Source organism: Aotus nancymaae, unplaced genomic scaffold, assembly GCF_030222135.1.
Source record: "Aotus nancymaae isolate 86718 unplaced genomic scaffold, 86718_ANA_hifiasm-v0.15.2.pri h1tg000059l, whole genome shotgun sequence".
Lineage (NCBI taxonomy): Eukaryota > Metazoa > Chordata > Mammalia > Primates > Aotidae > Aotus > Aotus nancymaae.
In genome coordinates, this window is record NW_026988473.1 from 51,067,829 (window position 1) to 51,092,222 (window position 24,394).

The 24,394-nt window shown below is 45.2% G+C and overlaps 1 protein-coding gene across 12 annotated transcripts in view; it reads left to right on the forward strand.

Moving 5' to 3' along the window:
- Positions 1–24,394, forward strand: part of DENND2B (DENN domain containing 2B) — a 205,787-nt gene that overhangs the window by 65,301 nt on the left and 116,092 nt on the right. For 9 of the 12 annotated variants that reach the window (XM_012456708.3, XM_064365206.1, XM_064365200.1 and 6 more), the window contains one exon: positions 20,537–20,625. The gene's annotated coding sequence lies outside the window, so the exon portion shown is untranslated. Of the gene's footprint in view, positions 1–16,095; positions 16,204–17,947; positions 17,967–20,536; positions 20,626–20,845; positions 21,349–24,394 lie in introns of those variants that run through there. The other 3 variants (XM_064365203.1, XM_064365208.1, XM_012456707.3) reach the window with 3 other exon arrangements.

Here is a 24,394-nt window from a genome sequence, read left to right on the forward strand (position 1 = left end):
CCTTCTGCCTCAACCTCCTAACGTGCTGGGATTATAGGTGTGAGCCATCCCACTGCTCCCAACCCAGAAGTTGAGCCTGAGAAGGAGGCTCATTGCTCTGTGTCTACTCAAGGGGTGTGTGTGTGTGTGTGTGTGTGTGTGTGTGTGTGTGTGTGTGTGTCTGGAAGTAGAGAGTAGGAGTGAATGCATCTAATAAATAAGAGAGGATCTGGAGAGACAGTGGTGGAGGCTAGCTGTGGGGAGCACAAAAGCTGGGACTTTTGCAGAGGTGTGTTTGTTCCAAAGTGGCCAGAAGCCAGGAGTGTTGGAGAAGGTGGGTTTAGGCATGCTAGGTTACGCTTGCATTACTGAGTACCTTGGGTTTGATGGCCGGCAATGCTTTCCCCTGGGAATCGGGCTGATCTCCTGACAACCCTCCCCATTTTACACCCATTACATACTTATGTGATTCTTACCTATCAGGGAGGTTTTGGGGTCGTGTGTTCTGGAGCAGAGGCTCTGGGTCTGAGAATCAGCCGGCCAGCCAGAGGCTCCACCTCCCAGTGTGTTGGCTGCCTCATGGATGCCATCCTTCTTTGCAGCCTTCAGTCTTCACTGGCTCAGCTTGCAGAGGTGTCTGTGGCCTGGCAGGGTGTACAGCCTTTCTCATGGGTGCTCTGCTTCTTTGGGGTCTTGAGAACAGATGGGGCTTAATTTGAAGTAGACTTCCCTCCAGGGTCTAGATCTGAAATATATATGAGAAGACAACTGCTAGTCTTGGTTTTTCTTCCTTGTGTGTCTCTTTCTTCCTTTTATCTTCCCAACTACTGTCAGGCATTGTGAGCAGCTGTTGCTATCACACAGGCGGATCAGAACGTGAAGAATGGAGCTAAATAGAACTGTCTGCACACTGCTCGGATGTGCACAGGCTCAGCCTCGGAGAGGAGGTGGATTGCAGCCTGTGATGGGGGCTCCTTTGCCCCCAGCAGAGTGGGTGAAAGCAGGGAGGGACAGGTGGGAAGGTACTTTAGGAGTTGGGAGGGTATTAATTCTACGTCTTCTCTCCTTCCTCTGCACCCCAACATTCCCTGTGAGTTGTCAAGGGCTGGAGAGATAAAGATCTTGCTTTCCACCATCAGGCAGTCAGGCAATGCAGCCCTTGCTGAATTTTTCAGCTCCATTGCCACTGTGATACAAATATTATATAAAGCTTATTTTCTGACCTGAGGGAATTTATAAGCTAATGAGAGAGATAGTATTTGTTAAATAAGTAGAGAATATCTAAGATTTTAACTGTGTTGGTTTACTAACCATGGATATATTTATAGTTCAGAACAAGAACTGTATCTTACAACTACAGAAAAATGTTCTTGGAGGTGGCAGGATTTTTTTGGTTTTTACAGTTGGGGCAACTTTATAAGCAAAGGAGAGGTGTTCAGTCCAGCATGATGGTGATGACCTACCTTGGAGGGGTAGATGTGGCAGAGCAGAGCCAGGAACTTGAACTCAGGAAGTACTACCATGGTACATAGGAGATGGGAAGCGATGCAGTGAAGGTGGACTTTTGTGGAAATCCCTCCTGTTGATGAAAATAGAGTAATTCTGAAGAGGACAGAGAAGGGCAGTAAGGAGGCCTGCTAAAGGGTATGGTGGGTCAGCAGCAGGAGAGAGGAAGAGGGTGAGTCCTACAGAATATTCCAGAGTAGACAAGGCAGGACTTGGACATGGAGGATGAACTTGAGGGGAAAGACAGAACATGCCGACATTTCTGACCTGTGAGAGCTGGCCAATATTGACACGTTCTGTTTGAGAAATGAACAGTACTCTTTGCACTTTTTCATTCAGCAGGTAGCTCGGCATAGTCTGGACTCTTATAGTTCATCTAGTCTGGCTCTGTTTTATAGAACGGGAGACTGGGGAAGAAAGGGGAAGTGACTATTCCCAGCGCACACAGCTATTCAGTGGTGGAGCAGGACCCATGATCTAGGCCTCTCCCTCCTAAGACAATATTAAGACAACAGCAGCATGGAGGAGAGTGTGGGTTTGGCAGAAAGTCTGTCTTTCTGGATAACATTCGGGGATAAACTCAGAAACATTCAGACCATATCAATGGTTCTGCTTCTCAGAGTTGTTTTCGAGAACCACAGAGAAGGAAAATGGACTCCTTGGTTCCTTCTTGTTCCGAGATTCTTAGGAGTGCACAAAAATAATGTATATGAATAGTACTGAGTGGGGCTCCCTGGAGACTGGCGGGCCTCCATTGTGGTGCCTTTCTAAGGGAATTTTAAGGATAACTTGACTCCATGTGATTTTTGCCTCGTGCTGACCACGGAAGCTGACTGTGAGGACGCCACTACTGCATTGCGCTGTGGCCAGTCATCACCACAGCCAAGGACTCAGCATTGTAGCGAGGGCTCTGATGTCACGGACTTTCTCTCCCACTTCCTCTTATACATACACTGTCTCCTGTGTGTGCATACATGCGTGCACACACCCACACCCACACACCGCACCACACACACACCCACATACACACAAACACACCATACACACACACCACACACAAAAACACCATACATACACACCAAACATATGCACAGCACACATACCACACACATACTATACACACCCCACACACACCACACCCCACACACATGCACACCACACACACACCACACATACCATACCACACACACCACACCACACACACACCACACACACCACACACACACACCACACACATGCCACACACACCACACCCCACACACATGCACACCACACACACACCACACATACCATACCACACACACCACACCACACACACACCACACACACCACACACATGCCACACACACCACACCCCACACACATGCACACCACACACCACACCACATACACACCACACACCTCACCACACACACACCACACACACATACACACCACACCACACACACACTCTACACATACCCCCCTGACACACACACACGCTTTCCCCTCCCTTTCCCCGCCTCCCTCCTTCCTTTCCTCTTACTTTTCTCCTCCACTCTTTCTTGCCTCATCCCTGTCTTCCGTCTCTGCTGCCTGCTCTTGTCTTAGCTTCCTCTGTTGGAGCAGCTTCCCCTCGTGGGTAAACTCAGACATGACCACAGCAAAGCAGCGTGAATCTTCTGTTTGGTCAGTGTTTCCTGAGGTGGTGATGGCACTCGGCCATCCGGGTCAGAAGCTGGAGTCCTTCTGGCGCCTTGCTCACCTCCGCAGCCGGTCACCCTCCGAGTCCTTGTTTCCTACAAGAGTGCTCTGTCCCCCGTGCTTGTCCCCATTCTCACCACCCCACATGGCGGGAGAGGGAGCAGAGAGGGATCACGGTGGAAGAAAGGAACACAGAGACGAGGGTCCCCTTTGGTATCCTCGAAAGCAGTGACCCCTCACAGAGTGGGTTCTTGTGGCCTGTGTCCTGACCCCCAGCTCCCCTGCAGACACAGCTGCACTGGAGTCCCTGAAGACAAACCAGAGAAGTGCTGCATCCTGGCGGGCAGGAGGCTTTGCTTTGCCCAGGGCTGGGCTCCTGAATGAACTTTGGTGCAGCCTAACGGCTGAGTTCTTCTGTTGAAGGTGCATTCTCTGTGTCCAGGCCCTTCTGGAGGAGGAAGTAGGGGTCATAGGTCATGAGGCCGAATCAGGCTTTGTGTGCTCCTTCTAGGTTCTCAGCGTCCGTCTGGTCCTTCACTTGCTTTCCATCTCTGCCCCGGCCACTGTAGGCAGGAGCAGCTCTCTAACGAGAGGTTCTCAAGGTGATAAACTTCATAGTGCCCTTAGTTTAGTCTGAATGGCCCTGGCCTTTGGGCCCATCCCAAGTTCCACAGCCAGCAGTTGGGTCCATGTCTCACATTTTTGTCTTTGTCTCATCCACATAACATCGCCACAGTCCACCCCCATGCCCACCCCCAAGTCTGGTGCTATAGGGATTTAAGGGGGAAATGGACTTCCTGGATAGTAGAAGAAGGAAGTTTGTGGCGGGCAAATTGTTATTTTATCTGGAACGTCTATCCCATTCTCTCCCACCCCTCAGAGCAGCAGGTGAAGTCAGATGTAGTCGAGCTGTCTCTCTAGCCATCTTCGATAAAATAGAAACAGGGTTCACTCTTCAGAAGCTTGCTGAGACAGTCTTATTTACTAAAACAACAACAAAACAAAAACCACTTCAAGCCCCCAAATCCCAGCCACACAAGTCTCTATCTTTGCCTTGGACAACTCTCGCATGTCTCTGGGTCTTGGACCCTCTGTGACTTAATTAAAGCCCTGGTAACTTGGTAACTGTCTTGGGAGCATGCAGAGAGAGTCGAGCCTCGTCTTGGCAGATTTTCCCAGAGTGCGCACCCCTTCGTCACCTCCTGTGAGCCCTTTCCTTAGTAGAGGTGTGTCATGCATTACTGGTGGCAGATGCTATCTGCATTGGAGATGAGTGGCTATGGTCTTTCATCGACTTCAGGAGGCCTGTGAAATCATTGACATCCTTTATCTGCCTGGGTTTGAGATGAGCTAGCATTGACCAGTTTTGGAGTCCCATGGCCTTGTGAGAAGGGAGTGTTCTGCTGGCATTGGCTGTGCTGGGGACAGTAGTCCTTGACCCTTTGTTCTTTTCACTCTGCCTTCCTCCTCTCAGTCTTTCAAAGCTCAGCCAACCAGCTAAGTGGGGTGTAGGCAGTTGCATCACCCTAGGGCGAGGAGCCCCAAACAGATATGGAATAAAGGCTTTCTGAATTCTTTCTTTCCTGCGAATTCAAAAGGCTAAGTGGTGCTTAAGTATGCTCCTTGACATCCCTGGGAGTAATGCTCAGGAATTCCCCCAAATTTGCCACTCTGAGACTTTCAAACAAGCTTCCTCCTGTTTCTGTGCTTCAGGATCTTAAATTGCTTTCTCCTCTCCACCCCCACCCCCTACATTCCCCTGCTTTTCCTTTCATCATCCCACTCATCATCCCTTCCTTGCATCCTGGGGTCTAATTGATTTCTTTATCACACAGGTTGTTCAATGTTGATCTCTAAGTAAACGAACATTCATAAGCACCTCTTATTACACAAAGGCAAACTAGCTCTCTTCCACATAAACATAGGATGGGCCCACTGCATGTCTTGTTAAGAAAGGAGCTAATCATTGCATGCATTAGGAACTTCTAAGTTTTTAAGCTTGGGGAAAAAGAAGATGGTTTAAAAAATGGCATCTTCTCCTGTAGGATGTTGACGTTTGTTTAGTATGACTTACCTGTAGATCAGGGCTGCCTTCCATGTTCCTAGGATAAGAACTGGATATTGAAGGGCCACTGTTCTACTCTCTCCCCAGGTCCTTAGAAGAAGCATCATAGGGTCCCTTTACAGGAGATAAGCTGGTGTGTCTATATCCCAGCAGTCCCCGAAGAAGCTGGGTGCTACATTTCAACCATCTTGTGTTTGGGTTACAACGTTTAAACCTGAGTCCTTGCTCACAACAGCTATCAGATGACAGCTTAGTATAGAAGGTTAAAGATCCACAAGAATTCACTGTGATAGTTAAAAATATCACTGTGATTCTGCTTGTAGGGAACCGTGGTCTGGGGAGATAATGGGTAAAAATTGTTGGGATTCCTGAGCTGCTGTATGTCCTTGCTAAAGCTCAGATGGTCAGTGCCCCAACTGGGAGGTTTTGATGTGACTAGCAGGAGGGACAAAGGTCAGGTCAGGTAGAGCCCAGCCGTCTCTTTTTTCCATGAGTGTTCCTTACTCCCCAGAGATGACATTGGGGATAAAGGTAGTAGTTTTCTATCTTCCTGTTCTACAGGAGAACTTACAATCCCATGAATCAGACATATTATTTTACTTCTCAGTCTAAGGGGCTCCAAAAGACTTGATTTCCTTTTCTTCTTTCAATGTATTTGTCTGAAATGTTATTCAAGACTCCATTTGCCCCGGGACTGCAAGTATAGTATACGTCCTCTGGAAACACTTTTGTTCTAACCAGAATGGAGCAGAGCAGGACATTAATCTCATTTGATATGGTCCCTGTATTTTGTCAGCTAAACTCAAAATCACATTTGCTCATCAGTTGACTCATATTGAACCTTTCTTCAGGTCTTTTTCACTAATAAACATCTTTATCCTGTTGTCATGCAGTATTTTTCTAAACTTCAGCGTAAAATTACGTATTTTGCCCTTTAAAATTTTTATCTTGCCATATTTAACCTGTGGTTCCAGTTTATGGAGGCTTTTTTCTCTAATTATATCTAGTATATTAATTATCCCTCCCAATTAATTTATCATAAGCATATTTGATAGTTGTGTCTCATCCAAGTCATTGATAAAAGGGGTAACCATGATGGGATCTAGAACAAATGGGAAAAGAAAAGAATATTACAGGCCAACATCTCTGATGAACATAGATGCAAAAGTCCCTAACAATACTAGCAAATAGAATTCAACTACACATTGAATCTAATAAGGCAAAGTTCTAATATCCACATCTATAAGGAACTTAAGCAAATTTACAAAAAAACAATTTTTTTAAAGTGGGCAAAGGACATGAACAGACACTTTTCAAAAGAAGACACACATGTGGCCAATAAGCATATGAAAAAAAGCTCAACATCACTGATCATTAGAGAAATGCAAACAAAACCACAATGAGATACCATCTCATGCAAGTCAGAATGGCTATAATTGAAAAGTGAAAAAAATGCAGATGCTAGAAAGGCTGTGGAGAAAAAGGAATGCTTATGTACCGTTGGTGGGAGTATAAATTAGTTCAACCATTATGGAAGACAGTGTGGCAATTCCTCAAAGACCTAAAAACAGAAATACCGTTCCCCCCAGCAATCCCGTTACTGGATCTATACCCAAAGGAATATAAATCATTTGATTATAAAGAGGCTGGGTGGGGTGGCTCACGCCTGTAATTCCAGTACTTTGGGAGGCTGAGGCAGGCAGATCACTTGAGGTCTGGAGTTCAAGAGCAGCCTGACCAAGATGATGAAACCCTGTCTCTACTAAAAATATAAAACGTTAGCTGGGTATGGTGGTGCGCACCTGTAGTCCCAGCTACTTGAGAGGCTAAGGCAGGAGAATTGCTTGAATCTGGGAGGTGGCAACCAAGGCCGAGGTGAGCTGAGATTGTACCACTGCACTCTAGCCTTGGTGACAGAGTGAGACCCTGTCTCAAAAAAAAAAAATTCATTTGATTGTAAAGATACGTGCACATATATATTCACTGCAACACTGTTCACAACAGCAAAGACACGGTATCAACCTAAATGCCCATCAGTAGTAGACTGGATAAAGAAAATGTGGTACATATACACCATGGAATACTATGCAGCCATAAAAACGAATAAAATCACGTCCTTTGCAGGAATATGGATGGAGCTGGAGGCCACTATTCTTAGCAAACTAATGCAGAACAGAAAACCAAATACCGCATGTTCTCATTTATAAGTGGGAGCTAAACATTGAGTACACATGGACACATAGAGGGGAGCAACAGGCACCAAGGCCTACTTGAGGATGAAGGGTGGGAAGAGGGAGAGGATCAGGAAAAACACTAATAAGTACTAGGCTTAATACCTGGGTGATGAAATAATCTGTACAACAAGCCCCCATGTCACAAGATTACCTGTATAACAAACCCGCACATGCACCCCTGTTAAAATAAAAGTTAAATTTAACAAAAGAAGAATGAACTTGAACAGTGGCCTCAGGTCACATAAAAAGAAAAAAAAGTTTCATGTACCATGATCAAGTGGGATTTATCCCTGGGATGCAAGGATGGTATATTAGTCCATTCTCATGTTGCTATAAAGAACTGTCCGAGACTGGGTAATTTATAAAGAAAAGAGGTTTAATTGACTCACAGTTCCGAATGGCTGGGAGGCCTTAGGAAACTTATAATCCATGGTGGAAGGCACCTCTTCATGGGGTGGCAGGAGAGAGAATGAGTGTAAGCAGGGGAAATGCCAGATGCTTATAAAACCATCAGATCTCATGAGCCTCACTCACTATCATGAAAACAGGATGGGGGAAGTGGCCCCCATGATTCAATCACTTCCCATTGGGTCTCTCCCATGACACCTGGGGATTATGGGAACTAGAAGATGAGATTTGGGTGGTGATACAGCCAAACTATATCAGATGGTTCAATATATGCAAATCAATGAATGTGATAAAGCAAATGGGATGTGTCTAATTCATTTCATAGCACTGTTTGGACCCAGCTGTCCTGAGTTACCAGTCCATCCAGCTGCTGGTGTATCTCTGATTTTTTTTTTTTACAAGATTAAGAGAGATTTTTCTGAAGTCCAGATTATGTCCCTGACATTCTTTGCTATATGTATGTACATATGTGTGTATTTATTTATATGATGTATATATTATATTATATACAAATACATATTGTGTAAATATGTATGGATATTTTTAAGTCACCAATCTGTTATTTATGGACCACTTACTAGCTATTGCTGAATGTTTTACATGTATTATCTATTTTATTCTCTACAACAATTATATAATAACCTCATTAACTAAAAGTAATGCTGTTTCTTGATGCAATTTGTACTTAATCTCCAGGGATCAGTACTCCTTCTCTGAGTCCTTGCCCTTTTTATATAGTCTTTTCTGGAGTTTCCTATGATATTGTTTAAGAAATATTTTTTGAGCATTTGCTATGTACAAAGAAAGTACCGCACAACAGCCTATTGGAAATTCAAAGATGAATATGCTCAGAAGAGATTATAGGTAATTAAAAATGTAAGGCAATGAACAAGAGCTTGGTGGGGAAAAGAGGAAAAACAAAAGAACAGTCCTGAGTGTGAATGGAATGCTGAAACTAGCCCACCTGCAAAGCTCTACATGGAAACCTTTAGAAGCCCTAGTGATGGTACAGTCCACATTAGATTCTCTTCCCACCTGCAAAGTTCTACATGGAAACCTTTAGAAGCCCTGGTGATGGTACAGTCCACATTAGATTCTCTTCCCACCTGCAAAGTTCTACATGGAAACCTTTAGAAGCCCTGGTGATGGTACAGTCCACATTAGATTCTCTTCCCACCTGCAAAGTTCTACATGGAAACCTTTAGAAGCCCTGGTGATGGTACAGTCCACATTAGATTCTCTTCCCACCTGCAAAGTTCTACATGGAAACCTTTAGAAGCCCTGGTGATGGTATGGTCCACATTCTCTTCACAGAGGTGGAATGCATCCAATTGACTGACAGTTTTAAATCCTGTATCAGTACCTTGCTGGAGTGGCTCCGTGAGTTTGAGGTCAAGGAGGCAGGTTGCGGGAAAGATTCCACTTTTGAAATCTTTTCTTTAAAAAATGTTGCTAAACTTTCAGTTATAAGATAAATAAATCCTGGGAATCTAATGTACAGCATGATGACTATAGTTGACACTGTATTGTTTACTTGAAATTTGCCAAGAGAGTAGGTCTTCAAGTGTCCTCACCTCCCCGCACCACATGCATACACAAAATGGTAACTATGTGTGGTAATGAATGTGATTACCACATGTGATTAATTTGATTGTGATACTCATTTCACAGTGTATTAGTATATCTAATTATCATGCTGTACATCTTTAGTATATATAACTTTTGTCAATTATAACTCAGTAAAGCTGGAAAAAATTGAGAAATTATTCAAAATATGTAGAATATCTATTTTTATATGTATAGTTTAGGTGTTAGTATTCATGTACCCACAACCTAGCTTAAGAAAGAAAACGTTACCATTAACTTTAAAATCTCCTATGTCCTTATAAATAATTGATTTAATTTAAGAAAATAAATATATGTTGAATGGTAGAAGCAAAATAGTTCACAAGTTTGAAACCAATGTGGCAAAATCCCGTCTCTACAAAAAATAGAAAAACTAGCTGGGTGTGGTGGTGCACATGTGTAGTCACAGCTACTTGGGAGGCTGAGGTGGGAGGATTGCTTGAGCCTGGGAGGCAGAGGTTGCAGTGAGCCAAGATCTTACCACTGCACTGCAGCCTGGGCAATAGAGCCAGACCTTGTCTCAAAACAAAACAAAACAACAAAAAAACTCCAATAGCAACACTATAGAATATGTAGAATTTAGTAAAAAGGAAAAAAATTGTTAACATGATTACTGCTTGGTATAAATTTCTTTTTCACTTGCACATGTCTTTACATTTTAGTATAGTTATAGCTTTATTATGCATAATTAGCATTGTCTCTCATGCTATTAAAGTCTTCATAACTGCCATTTAAAGTTAGTTAATTTCTTTTTTTGAGACAGGATCTCCCTCTGTCACCTGGGCTCCAGTGCAGTGGTGCAGTCACTGCTCACTGCAGCCTCTTATCTCTCAGGCTCATGTGATCCTCCTGCCTCAACCTCCTGTGTAGCTGAGACTACAGGCTGATGCTATTTTAAACATTTTTATATTTTTAGTAGAGACAAGGTCTCTCTATGTTGCCCAGACTAGTTTCGAACTCCTTTGCTCAAGCAATCCTTCCACCTCTGCCTCCCAGAGTGCTGGAATTACTGTGCCCAGCCAGTTAATTTTTAAATGAAAAACATGTGTTGTAAATTCAAAAGGTACAAAAAGGCATACAGTGAAAAGCAAGTTTTCCTCCCACCCTCTTTTCTCCTTAGAACCAATTGGCACTACCAGTTTATGGTTTATAGTAGTCTCTTTAAAATTTCTTTTGAATTTAAATTTAATTTAATTTATGATTTTTGAGGCAGAGTCTCATTCTGTTGCCCAGGCTGGAGTGCAGTGACACGATCTCAGCTCAGTGCAACCTCTGCCTCCTGGGTTCAAGCAATTCTCGTGCCTCAGCCTCCCAAATAGCTGGAATTAAGGCACATGCTATCATGTTTGGCTAATTTTTGTATTTTTAGTAGAGACGGGGTTTCACCATGTTGGCCTGGCTGGTCTCGAACTCCTGACCTCAAGTGATCCATCCACCTTGGCCTCCCAAAGTGCTGGGATTACAGGCGTGAGCCACCAAGCCCTGCCATAGTTATCTCTTAACAATGGCTGCACAATAGTTCATCTAGTGCAATTTTTCAGACTAAGAGCCATAATCCATTAGTGGGTCAGGAAATCAGTTTAGTGGGGCTCTATATACTTTGTTTTCTTAATAATGATTAAGATTGAAAATAGCAGAGAGCATCACATATAATAAAGATAGTGTTATTTTGAGAAATCTTTTTGGTTTAGTTTTTTTACACACACACATGCACCCTCTCACACATGCATATGCTAGATTACAATATAAAATATTCTTTAGTGGGTTGTGGTTAAAAAAATACTAATCTAGGAATGACTGATAAGGAGGTTGTTTCTGATTTTTAAAATTATTATAAATAATGCTGTGAACACACATTTATTCCTCATACTTAGGAATTTTCTCTTAGGATACTCTCCCAGAGTGAGGCTGCTGAGTCAAAGTCTATCAGCATTCTAATTGATGAATTACTTTCCAAAAACCATATCCCATTTACTATTTAATAAATGTCATCTGTACTTCGTTTAGCATAGGTTATTTTTATTTTAACACACACAGTTTTCTATGGGATATGTGAGATATATATTTTTTAGCAGAAGGGGATGATATATTAATTTTACCTCCAAGTAATATAAAGTGGACATTTCCCTATCTTACTAAATATTCTTCAGCAGCAGCAGCGATTCTCATTCTGGGGGGTGACTTTTCTTGAGTGTAGGGTAATTACTTTAGTGCTTCCCAAACTTGAGTCAGTCTTATCTACCTTTATGTTTTTTTCCTATAACCATGTACTATATATACTTTTATTTACCTATCTTTAAATTTGGCTTTTAAAAACTTTTTACTTTTAAATAATTTTAGACTTACAGAAAAGTTGCAATGGCAGTAAAACTTCTCCTAATCTTGTGTAACTACAGTACAATTATCAAAACTAAAATTGATATTGATACAGACTTAACTGGGATTTTGCCAGTTTTTCCTGTTAAACTCCTTTTCTATTCCAGGATCTAATCCAGGATCCCGTGTTATACGTAGTTGCTGTGTCCCCTTAGTCTCCTCTAATCTGTAACAATTCCTCCATCTATCCTTGTCCTTCATGACCCTGGCCCTTTTGAGAAGTACTGGTCAGGTGTTTTGTAGAATATCCCTTAGGATGGGTTTACTTGATGTTTTCTTTTCTTTCTTTTTTTTTTTTTTTGAGACAGAGTCTGGCTCTGTTGCCAGACGCCAGGCTGGAGTGCAGTGGCGCAATCTCAGCTCACTGTAACCTCCGCCTCCCCAGTTTAAGCGATTCTCCTGCCTCAGCCTCTCGAGTAGCTGGGACTACAGGCACACACCACCAAGCCCAGCTAATTTTTGTATTTTTTGGTAGAGATGGGATTTCACCATTTTGGCCAGGATGGTCTCGATCTCTTGACCTTGTGATCTGCCCACCTTGGCCTTCCTATTTTTTCTTTTTTTTTTTTTTAAGATGGAGTCTTGCTCTGTCGCCCAGGCTGGAGTGCAGTGGCACGATCTCACCTCACTGCAATCTTCAGCCTCCTGGGTTCAAGCGATTCTCCTACTTCAGCCTCCCGAGTAGCTGGGATTACAGGTGCCCGCCATCATACCCATTTAATTTTTTATTTTTTTTAGTAGAGATAGAGTTTCACCATGTTGGTCAGGCTGGTCTTGAACTTCTGACCTCGTGATCCACCCACCTCAGCCTCCCAAAGTGCTGGGATTACAGGTGTGAGCCACCGCACCCGCCCGATGTTTTTTCATAATTAGATCAAAGTCATGGAGTTTTGGGAAGAGCACCACAGAGGTGAATTGCCCTTCTCAGTGCATGGTATCAGGGGTACATGGTGTCATTATGTCTTATTGCATGTAGTGTTAACGTTGATCACTTGGTTAAGGTGATATCTGCCCATTTCTCCACCATGAGGTTAACTACTATTTCTGCTTCTGTAATTAATAAATATTCTAGGAGAGCTACTTTGAGGTTACACAAATATCTCATTTTTCCTTAAACGCTTTTTTTTTTTTGAGACAGTATCTCACTCTGTCACCCAGCTTGTCACTCTACCTTGGAAACTCTGGACTACTGTGAGGCGTAAGCACCAAATGGTGTAGGTTCTGTGGTGACATTGTTGATACCCTTTTAAGTTGGATTGATTGGTTGGTTTTGTTAACACATTCATTAAAAAATGTATTATTGTACTTGGTACATAGTCCTAAGCTAGAATTCGAAGTTAAGACATAGTTCTTTCTCTAAAGAATATTACAGCTATCAGGTGAATTAAGCTGAATGAGTCTTGGTGCAGTCACCTACAAGGCAGTGGGGTGGGGTTGGCACTGGAGTGGCAGCCTGTTCTGAGGAGTACTGGGGATAGGACTAGAGAATCAGTCTAGCCAGGAAGAGTAAGGGAGCTAGGATTGAGGAGGTTGACACAGTTTGGGCTCACACTTCCCACAGCCTTGCCCAGATCTTACTCTGACAGGTCCTTCTTTCTCAGGCTCAAGGTATTTATTTTCTTGGGTAGATCATAGAAAAGCAGTTTGGGTCCACATTCTTCTTAATCCCCATCTCTTCCCTTTCCCTCCACTTTGCATCTTGCCTCCCTGATCCTGAAGCTTTTAATCATGATAGGTTAACATCATTGTTGAACTCAGAGTTCTGAGCCAGCTAAGCTTGGAAAGCCTATTATTATTATTATTATTATTATTATTATTATTATTATTATTATTCGAGACAGTCTCATTCTGTTGCCCAGGCTAGAGAGTGCTGTGGTATGATTTCGGCTCACTGCAACCTTCGTTTCCCGGGTTCAAGTGATTCTCCCACCTTAGCCTCCTGAGTAGCTGGATTACAGGCATGTGCCTGGCTAGTTTGTGTATTTTTAGCAGAGACAGAGTTTTGCCATGTCGCCCAAGCTGGTCTCAAACTCCTGACCTCAAGTGATCCACCTGCCTTGGCCTCCCAGAGTTCTGGGAACACAGGCGTGAGCCATCGCACCCGGCCAGATAGCCTATTCTAGGATGGTAAAATGATGCTTTTGGTTGGGGGGGGGTCTAGAGTATTGCTTCCTTGGTCCAGTCTTTCCTGGCCCCAAGCCTACGTGTATGCGGCCCAGTGTTAAAATGCTCCGACTGAATGAGAGATAGCGGTCAGGGACTTGTGGATTTGAGAGATTTCAGAAAATTGGCTCATATATGAACGTTATCACAGAGATTCCAAGAAACTGGAGCAAGCCATGAGCACCTGTGTCTTGAGTATCTGAACATCAAGCTTTATACAGAGAGTTGTGAGCTGAGTGGAAGTGAGCTATGGCTGGACGGCTGGCAGGCTGAAGGAGAGGGGGCACAACCCAGCGTGAAGGTATGTGGTCGCTGCTTCACTGCAGGGCTGTGGTGTCTAGGGGACTTATAGGCTGAATTCCACACTTCTCTAGTTGAGAGTCTTAAGGTCAGGGGTGGGGTGGTGGTGGTGGGAGAAGCAGGATTAGTTAGATCAGGAGTAAGGACCTGGGAAAACTTCCTATCATAAAACACTGGGACCTGAGCACAGAATGGGTATTTCTCTGCCTTCCTAGGAAAGCTGAGTAAGCAAAGTATGTGTGGCAGTGGCCATCACAGTGGCGGTCCTGCCACATGTGGCTTCCAGGTGGAAGGGGCCTGGAATTGCCATCTGGAGGGAGACATTTGTTTTGTTGATCTGAAGGCCCTAGTAGCACCCAAGTAGAGACTGCTTGATTTGCAGCAGACAGATGGTCTTCCAAGAGAACTTAGATATTGCCAACTGTCAATATCTGCTTTGTAAAGGCAACTTTGTCTCAGACTTATGGGTAGGGGTGAGTCTGAGCAGGGGCATCAGCAGGAGCCTCAGTCTTCTTCCAGGCACTTCCCAGGCCATTTCCTAATTTCCCCATCCTGTAATTTAGCACCTTTCTTCTCTGTCCAGTTATCCTTAGGCAGGAAGCCTGAATCTCCCTTTTTTTTTCTTCCAAAAAAGGCTACTTTTCATTGGTGATGGTCCTCTTTCTGATCCCAGAGCCCCAGGCCTGGGGCTTTGCTGAAAGAGTTGGGTAAAGATTGTAGCCCCTGAAAGCAAGAAGTCTTCTGCTGCTTCGGACTTACTCAGAAAGCAGTAGGACTGGGTGACTGCAGTAGGACAGTCAAGCTGAAGGACGCTTGGACAGCTAGCCCTGCCCTCTCATGTGGAGGAAAAAGCAAAGGCCCTAAGGGAGACAGGGAGTTACCCAGGATTTTACCATTCCAGAAAGCTGGAAGCCAGGGCTGGGCTCCAGCCTGCTAGCTGTCTACTCTTGAATTTTAAAAGCTTCCCTTCTTACCACATTGCCATTCACAGGCAGAAGAGGAAAATTGTGAAGTCCTTAAGGGTTCTTCCATAAATGTCAGCTAGAAGCCAGTGTAGGAGAATTGGTGGAGGGGAACATGTTTGATTCCTCATTTTTTTTCTTTTTTGAGACAGAATTTCACTCTGTTACCCAGGCTGGTGTGCAGTGATGCAATGATGTCTCACTGCAGCCTTAACTTCCTGGGCTCAGGCGATCCTCCCACCTCAGCCTCCAAGTAGCTGAGACCACAGCCGTGTGCCACTATGCCCAGCCAATTTAAAAAAATTGTTATTTGTAGAGGCGGGGGTTTACTTATGTTGTCCAGGCTGATCTTGAACTCCTGGGCTCAAGCATTTCTCCTGCCCCAGCCTCCCAAAGTGCTGGGATTACAGGTGTGCTTGACCTGATTACCTGTTAATTTGGTAGAACTGGATGTCTTCAGTGGCAATACCACTGGACCCCAGTCTGGTGAGCATTAGGAATTAGGCTTCTCAGAGGCATTTGAAATTAGACCGCTCTTAGGCTTTCTAAGATCTAACCAATAATATTGAAACAACAGCCCATTTTACTTGAATTTCTTTGATCCCAAAGTAAGGAGTGACTTTAAAAGATTTACTCTGTTCCTGTGTTTTCAGGTTCAGAATTTCAGTTGTCTTTAAAGAGACAAGAAAGTACTATAAACCCCTCTAGTGACCTAATCTGGAATCTGATCATCATTTACATATATATTTTTTCTTTTTTCTTTTCTTTTTTGTTTTTTAGACGGAGTCTCGCTCTGTCACCAGGCTAGAGTGCAGTGGTGTGATCTTGGCTCATGGCAACCTCTGTCTCCCAGATTCAAGCGATTCTCCTGCCTCAGCCTCCCGAGTAGCTGGAACTACAGGTGCATGCCACCGTGCCTGGCTAATTTTTTATATTATTAGTAGAGATGGGGTTTCACCGTGTTAGCCAGGATGGTCTCGATCTCTTGACCTCATGATCTGCCTGCCTCCGCCTCCCAGAGTGCTGGGATTACAGGCTGAGCCACTGTGCCTGGCGAGACTTTTTTTTTTAGTAAAATGTATTTTTTACAAGCACAGTGGCCTGCGCCATGGAGGGGAGACAAGGCGTTTTTGTCTGTGGAGCTGCTGGCCTGAGAGAACCTTGTCATCGTGGGAGCTGGGCCATTCCTGCACAGTGGTCTGGCAATGACCCGGTGGTGGTGGAGGCCTGTGATGGGGCACTGGTAATGGGAGCAGCTGTAAAACCCTGGAGGGCAGTCCCCAGAGAGTGACCTTACCAGGAAAGTTCTGGGAAACAAACCACAGGGAGACTTTACAGGAATTTTTGGTGTACCCACAGGCAAGGCACATGAGGAAAAAAGATGTAATTATAGTTTGTAAGTCTATGAAAAGAGGCAGTGAGTGACATGAAATAGCTGCTCTAAGTTTCTTCTTCCTGTCGGACAGGAAGAAGTGGGTTTTTATGCATTTCATTCAGCAGATAGTTACTGAGTGCCAGCTATGAGCTGGGCCTGCACTAAGTGCAGGGAATATTGGTGGTTAGCAAAATAGTCAAGGTTCCTGCTCTTTAGGAACTCATGAGGGAAGAATGAGATTAAGCAAATAGTTGCACAAATGCATAATTACACAGCATGGTGAGTGCTCTGAAAGGTAAGTGTGGGAGCCTCATTTAGACTGGAGGATTGTGAAAGTCAAGAGACAGGAGAGTCAAGGTGAGGCAAGGTGAATAAAAGCTATCCAGGCAAAGACTGCTTGGTGAGGGGTGTCCCAGCAAAGGAAAACAGTCTGGAAAAAATATGACACTTTGGGGGAACTAAAAGCAGTTGTATGTGGCTGATGCACAGAGAGGGAAGGGCAGGAAGTGTGTTGAAAGAAGACAGGAGGAGAATCATGCTGGGCCTTGTAGGTCCTGGTAAGAAGTTAGATTTTATCCTAAGTATAGTGGGAAGTCAATGAAGTGTGTTAAGCAGGAAATGACCTGATCTAGTGTAAAAAGGTGATTCAGACAGCTCTATGGAGAAGGGCTTTGTGAGGGCAAGAGTGGAAGCTAGGGCAATTAGGAGGTTTTTGCAATAATTAAGGCGAGAGATGGATAGCATCAAAGGTGGAGAAAAGTGAACAGATAAAAGATAGATTTTGGCAGTAGAATTGTTCGCAGTTGGGAAATGGGTTGGAGGTGGGGAGAAAGTAAATGGGAAAGTGGAGGATGTCTCCCAGGATTCTGGCACATATGTGCATGCAGGCCTCTCAGCAGACACCAGGGAGCTTATATAAGGTTGTCAAACCCTTATCCTTCAGGAAAGGCCAGGTGGGATTGGTCTAAATCCAGCCTTGCAGAGGCACTGGCGGGATTCAGCTATCCCTGGCTCTGCCCAGTTCAAGGCTTGTGTACACAGTAGCATCACCCAATCAGGGATTCCAGTTCTCTCACTAATGGGGCCCTTCCTTTGTCCCTGCCCCCAGGACAAGGCCCTAAGGAACCTCCCTGACTCCAGCATGCCACTAGGGGGAGCATGGCCCGCATTCTGGGTCTGTCTTGGAGGGCTTTTTAAGTTTGGATTACTTCAGGGACTGACTTGTATTAGCTTTAGTACTCAGTCCTGACCCTGGCCCTCATACTGCTTGAAAGAATGCCTGGCATATGGTAGGTGCTCAATAAGTGTTCACTGGTGTTACTGCTGTCTTACTAATATTATCTTATTGTAGAAAGGGGTAGGATCACCTCTTCTTTCTCAGGATGGAGACTGGGCAAGTGGAATGTGCATTTTGAGGATCAGGAGGAGAGCAGAGGAATGCCTTTTGGACAAAGAAGAGGTGGAATCTAGTGACTGGATGATACTGCGTTTGCCTTTCTACCTTGTCTTTCTTTGTAGACTTGGGAGTCTTCAGCTGGGGCTTGGGTGAGGTTGGGCATTTATAGTGGGTGATTAGTTTCACTCCCTTGGAAGCTCTGATTGCTTCACTAAAGCAGTAGTGCCCACCATTTAGGATTTGTGCCACCCTGTCATTTCCTGTTGGATTTTGTAACACTGCTCCTACCTTAACTTCTGGTATATATTTACTTTTTAAACTGAAGTCAATCAGAGTCTTGTTTTGAGAATGTTGCAATATGCTGGAAATTAATTTTTTAAAAATCTACAAGATTCTGCATAGGATGTTGCATTAAAGATTCTATCAGGCTGGGCGTGGTGGTACACACCTATAATCCCAGCTACTCAGGAGGCTGAGGTGGGAGGATTGCTTGAGCTCAGGAGTTTAAGACCAGCCTGGGCAACATAGTAAGACCCCATGTCAAAAAAAAGAAAAAGCATCAAGACCTTTAGCACTGTTCGGGAGCAACATTGGAAAATATCTACCTAATCCTCAGTGTCCTCATCCTGGGGAGGATATTAACTGCCCCACTGTTTTTTTGTTTGTTTGTTTTTGGTGAGGAGTGGCCGGGAGGAGTGAAGTTTTACTTCAGTGACTGACTTGAGAGTGCATTCACGTATAGCATCTCTTTTGACTCGCATCCCCAGCCCTGTCAGTAGGCTCTGTAGGTAGAAAGTGGGAAGTCAGGTGACTTGCCCAATGGCATGTGGCAGTTAGTGGTGGAGTCAGGCACTGCCACGGCCTTCTGACCCCTGCTCCACCTGGTGTGTTGCAACCACTGTGTTTAATGTACTCAAAGGAGTTGAAAGGCTTAGACACTGTTTATAGATTTTATTTCCTGGTTCTGTGACCTGGGGCAAGTAATTTTACTTCTGTTTTAGAATTTTTTTTTTTTTTTTTTGAGACGGAGTCTCACTCTGTTGCCAGGCTAGAGTGCAGTGGAGTGATCTCGGCTCACTGCAACCTCCGCCTCCCTGGTTCAAGTGATTCTCCTGCCTCAGCCTCCCAAGTAGCTGGGACTACTGTGTGCCACCATGACCAGCTAATTTTCTAAATTTTTTTTACTAGAGACGGGGTTTCACCATGTTGTCCAGGATGGTCTCGATCTCTTGACCTCGTGATCTGCCTGCCTTGGCCTCCCAAAGTGCTGAGATTACAGGTGTGAGCCACCTTGCCTGGCCTGTTTTAGAATTTTTTAAAAAATCTGTTACATTAGTATAGTAATACCAGTCCTAACATTCAGACCTGTTATGTTGAATGAGCCAAGATTTTGAGAGTAGTTTAGAAAAGTGTAAGGTCATATATAGCTATAGGGTAGGGCTTTTTCTCTGATCTGTGCATGAGGGCGTTTTACATCTCAGAGATGCTGTCTTAAGGTCTTTAGACTAAAAGGATGGCAGTCAGCCTGTCTCACCACAACTTACAAAGATTCTTCACATTCCCTTGGGATCCCAGTGTTATCTCATAACCAACTATCAAAAACTTGACAGTTTTTGAGATGAGGTGATAATATACTTTAGTGGAAAGTGTTGCTGGACTAGGGGGAACTTGGCTGATCTATTCTCTTAGTTCTTTGACTGCCTAACTGTGTAAGTGCAGATCAAATGTTTGATCTCTCTGAGTCTCAGTTTTCCCATCTATAAAATGGTCATAAGGCCAATACAGTGGCTCATGCCTGTAATCCCAGCACTTTGGGAGGCTGAGGCAGGAGGATGGCTTGAAGCCAGGAGTTCAAAACCAGCCTGGGCAACATAGTAAGACCCTGTCTCTATAAAAATAAAAATAAAAACAGTAGCCAGGCGTGGTGGTACATGCCTGCAGTCCCAGCTACTGCAGAGGCTGAGGCAGGAGGGTCACTTGAGCCCAGGAGTTTGATGATGTAGTGAGCTGTGATTGCACCACTGAACTCCAGCTTGGGAAACAGAGTAAGATTCTGTCTCTAAAAAAATTTGTTTTAAATAAATAAACTTGAAAAAATAGTCATAAAAATATCTGTGCAGTGTATTTCAAAAGGTTCTGAGGATCAAACAAAATGATACATGTAAAAAGAATGTTACAAAGCAGAAATGTACTCTGGGGAGTGGGGAGAGGAAGGGACAGGAGGGGGACAGGACTAAACTTAGGGGGTCAGCTGTGTCCCAGGCACTGTGCTCATTTTCTGACAGGAGCAGTATTATTACTGACTGTGACAGCAGCTCCCATGAAGCCTGCGCCTTAGCTGCAGGCCCTGAGCAGGGCAGAGACAACGCTGTATTTGTATCAGGTTTGTTGTCTGGGCTGTGACTCTCGACTTGCCCAGGACTCTTCCTGGTCCTGACCAAGTGTCTTTCCTCTCCATTTCAGGAAGATGAGAGACTGCTTAGGCGCCAGCACTAGTACCATGAGTCCCTGCACTGGTTAAAGCCATCGCCACAACCTGGACAGGCAGCAAGGTAAGCAGAGAGGCCAGTCCAGGCGAGCTCCTGGGATGAGAGTGCATTTCCGCCCCAACTGCTGCCCGGAAAAATCCCAAGTGCACAAACAAGTCAAGGCAGTGCTTCAGGGTCCCTCCTACCCGAGCTCCAGGACCCAGAGGAAGGGCTTGCTTCCCCTCCAAGCGCTTCAGCTAGCTCCCTCCCCCCCGGCGGGGATTCTTCCAAGTTATAAAAAATGAGACACTGGAGGGGAAGAAAACAAGTCCACTCACTGTCTTCTCCCTTCTCCCCTCTGAGCTGTTCAAGCAAGTTCCCAGGAGCAGTTCAGAGCCCCTGTTGGACTGAAAGGGAGGTAGGAGGAGTGGAATGCGTACAAAAACCGAGCTGATCAAAAGACAGTGCTGTTTCATGGAAGCCTCTCAGAACTGAGGGAGAGAGAGACAGACAGACAGACAGTGAGAAAGAAAGAAAAAGAGAGCGCCCTTGTGCACGCGCTAGGCCAAGAGCGCGCCTGTGCGCGCGCGCCCGCCTAGCGAGGACAGGGTCTCCATGACAACTTGCCTGGCCGGCTAGCAGGGCTCTGCTCACTTGGCTGCGAGGAGCGCCACGAAAGGTCAGAGGAAGGAGCTGTGGGAAGCTCGCAGCAGGTATCGGAGCCTAAGCCAGTGGATTTGGGGGCCCTGGGCTCCCTAGCCGGCTGTGGTGAGCATGGAGTGGGCAGGAAAGCACCGGGACTTTGAGGTAAGAGCAGCTCCGGGCTTGGATCGTTCGGCCTCCTTTCCTGGCCCTCCTCTCCGGCTGCTTTCTGGGAGGCAGGCGAGTGTCTGTAGTCTCTGCTCGGGGTTTGGGGCTCAGGAATGATGTCATGCTCCAACAGTTGGATCCTATTAGCTTAAGGAGGAGGGAAACAGCCAATTTTCTTGACTTTGCAAATCTAGCTGATCTCACTCTTGCTGAATCTGAGGTGTTTAGACTTCACTCTAAAAAGCATCACTTTACTTTTATTTAGTACAAAAGCACAGGATATTTTTACAGAAAGAATCTTATATGGAAAAAACCGAGTTAACATCACTCCTGCAGTGTGTGTAGCTCTTAGAGGGAAACTCCAGCGCCTTTTGAGCCTCTTGATTCGTCCTAGTGAACACTGTCTGTTTTGTCTCTTGGTGCTGCTATGTCTGGCCTGTAATGAAAAAACAAAAGGTAATTAAGCTCAACGAGGAGCCTGCGGTGAGTTCCAAGTCCCTCTGGAGCATTTATTAGGACAGAGGGACTGTCACAGGGATGCCTGAGCTGGGGTTTTGCACTCTCTCTCTCTTCCAGGCAGCTTGTAAGAATCAAGCTGTCCTCCCACATTAAAAGGTCGATCACAGACTTTCCTAAGAGGTGGGGGAGGGGGCTGGCTTGAGGTCGGGGTGCCTGCAAACAGGTTTCTCATCCAGATGCCCCAGAGTGAGCTCTCAGCAGCAGCTGCTAAGAGCCGGGGGACATGAGGCACTGTAGTTGTGCCAGGTCGATTCCTTTGGTTACATTTTGACCAAATCTCAGGGCACACGGTGTCCATGCTATGCACACCTTCATTGATTGTCCTAAATTTTGGTAAAACTTGTTCTGACCTAGTGGAGTGGCACGTGGTGAGCTCACACCCAGGGAAAGAGACCTTCCCAGAAGGGCAGTTATATAGGTGATAGGGTAGCAGCATTGTCAGTAACATTATTGGGAGGATGAAGGCAGCAAACACTCCCTGTCCGGGAGACCCATCAGGGGATGTGCTTCCACTTGAGCCACGTTATATGTGAAATTCACTTCTTAGCCTCAGGGAACTTTGCTAATGCCTTTAGTTTCTCTGTGGGATGAGGGAACAGCTGCTGTCCGGGCTCTTCAGTTTTTCTTCTTGAACTTTCTGAACAGAATGTCTTTTGTATTCTGGCAAACAATGAAGGGGCATTCTGATTAACTTCGGGTCAGCTTGCCAATGCAAGCGCTGGCCATGTCCCCAGTTCTGGCTCCCTAAATGTGTACATGTATGCATCATGGTTGTGGCCTGAGGGTCCACAAGGGTGAACTCCTTGGCCCTGGACCTCGGATGGGCCACTTCTGAAGTTATTCCTTCTTTTGCTACATTCCAGGGATCCTCTGCTTAGTTGAAACCTACATTTTGCTGGAGGGATGTGGCATAGCACTGAGCCAGTGGGTCCTTCAGTGGGCAGTGTGTATCCAGAAACTCAGCCTTCTTTTCTGCTCATGTGTGTAGTTGGGCTCTTCAATTTTACCACCCCCGCATGTGTGAAGACGGCTAGTAGAGACCCAGTTTCAAGAGCTGGTGCTCTTTCTTTTGATATAGCAGAAAGAATAATGGATTTGGGTTGCTAGACTTGAGCCGTTGGCCAGATTCTGTTCCCATAGGGTGGCCTTGGGCAAGTATCTTAACTAAAAGGAGCTTCAGATTCTTACCTATGAGATGGAGATAATGATAAAAATAACTTCACAGGACTGTTGGGAGGAGCCAGTGGAATAACTTCCGTAAAAGTAGCTTGAAACAAGTCACATCCTTGCTAATGTATCATGTTGTGAATTGAAGCTTGAGGAATGACCCAACTCTCTCTGGAAAGTCACTAAGTCGCTTTGCCTCTCTGTTCTGGTTCTCTCATTTATAAAGTCTGTTCTTCCTTTCTGCATTTATAAGTAAAAATGAGAAAAATCTGAAAAGACTTTTTCAGAATGTTTAAGGAAAAACAAATAGTGCTTTCCTTGGGTTGGGTCATTTAATAAGGGTGATGTTCGCCGTAGACCTGGAGACTCCTAGACGGTCCTGCAGAGAGGAAGTGTTCCTTGGTCACCTGACTCATGTGTTTATATCAAGCACAGAGGAGAGGTATTCCTAAAGACCCTTCCCTTTTCCTGTGTCCCACAGCTGCCTGTAGTTGTGGCACCATACACTTTAGCAGCTGGAAAAGAGGCTGTGAGTGCCAGGTCTGGTTCCCTCATCCTGCTGGGTCCTGCTGGGGAGACTCTCCAGTGGGCAGCGGGGCCTTTCTCCTCCATTCTGGGTTTAGAAGGCAGGGTTCTAACTGGGAGAAAGTGTTACTGCTCTGAAAGCCTTCCTGGGGGGCTGGGCAGGTCTTTCAGGAACTCGTAAGGCTACAGGTCATGGGGAAAGAAAAAGAAACAAGGAAGTGGGAATTCCAAGGGCAGAGTTACTTGATATGCAGTGGGACTGTGCCAAGGAATGGAAGAGCAGGGAAAGGGAGACTCCAGGCAAGGAGAGTCCCAGCTCTGTCTTCCATGAGTCGATAGGGCTTATGGCATACCAGGGTGCCCCACCCACAGCCCAACTTTACTGTAGGATGGGGAAAACCTGCCAGCCATGCCCCAGAGTGGTGTCTGCGAAGGCCTTGGGCAGACCCATAGTAGGCAGATTAAAAAAAAAAACAAAACAAAACAGGCAGCTCCCCTTCTAGGTGAGTCATGTCACAACAGCCTCTAAGGCCCGAAGGAGAAGCTGCCCACGGCTCAGATTGGACTGCAGCTGTTCCCCACTCACATCAGCCCGGCTTCCCAGAGCTGAGTCACAAATTGGATCGTCTATGTTCCTTAAGGATTAAAAAGTAACATTCCTGTTCTCACTCCCTCTCTCCTCCGTCCTCTACTCCCCTTCCTGTACCTTCTCCCCTTGGGCTCCCTCCCTCTAAAATTAGATATCAGTCACCCAGGGAAGATGAAAGTTTGAAATACCCTGGAGAACAGGCCAAGGGCACCCTCACTTCTTCTGGTTCAGCCTCTTTCCCTG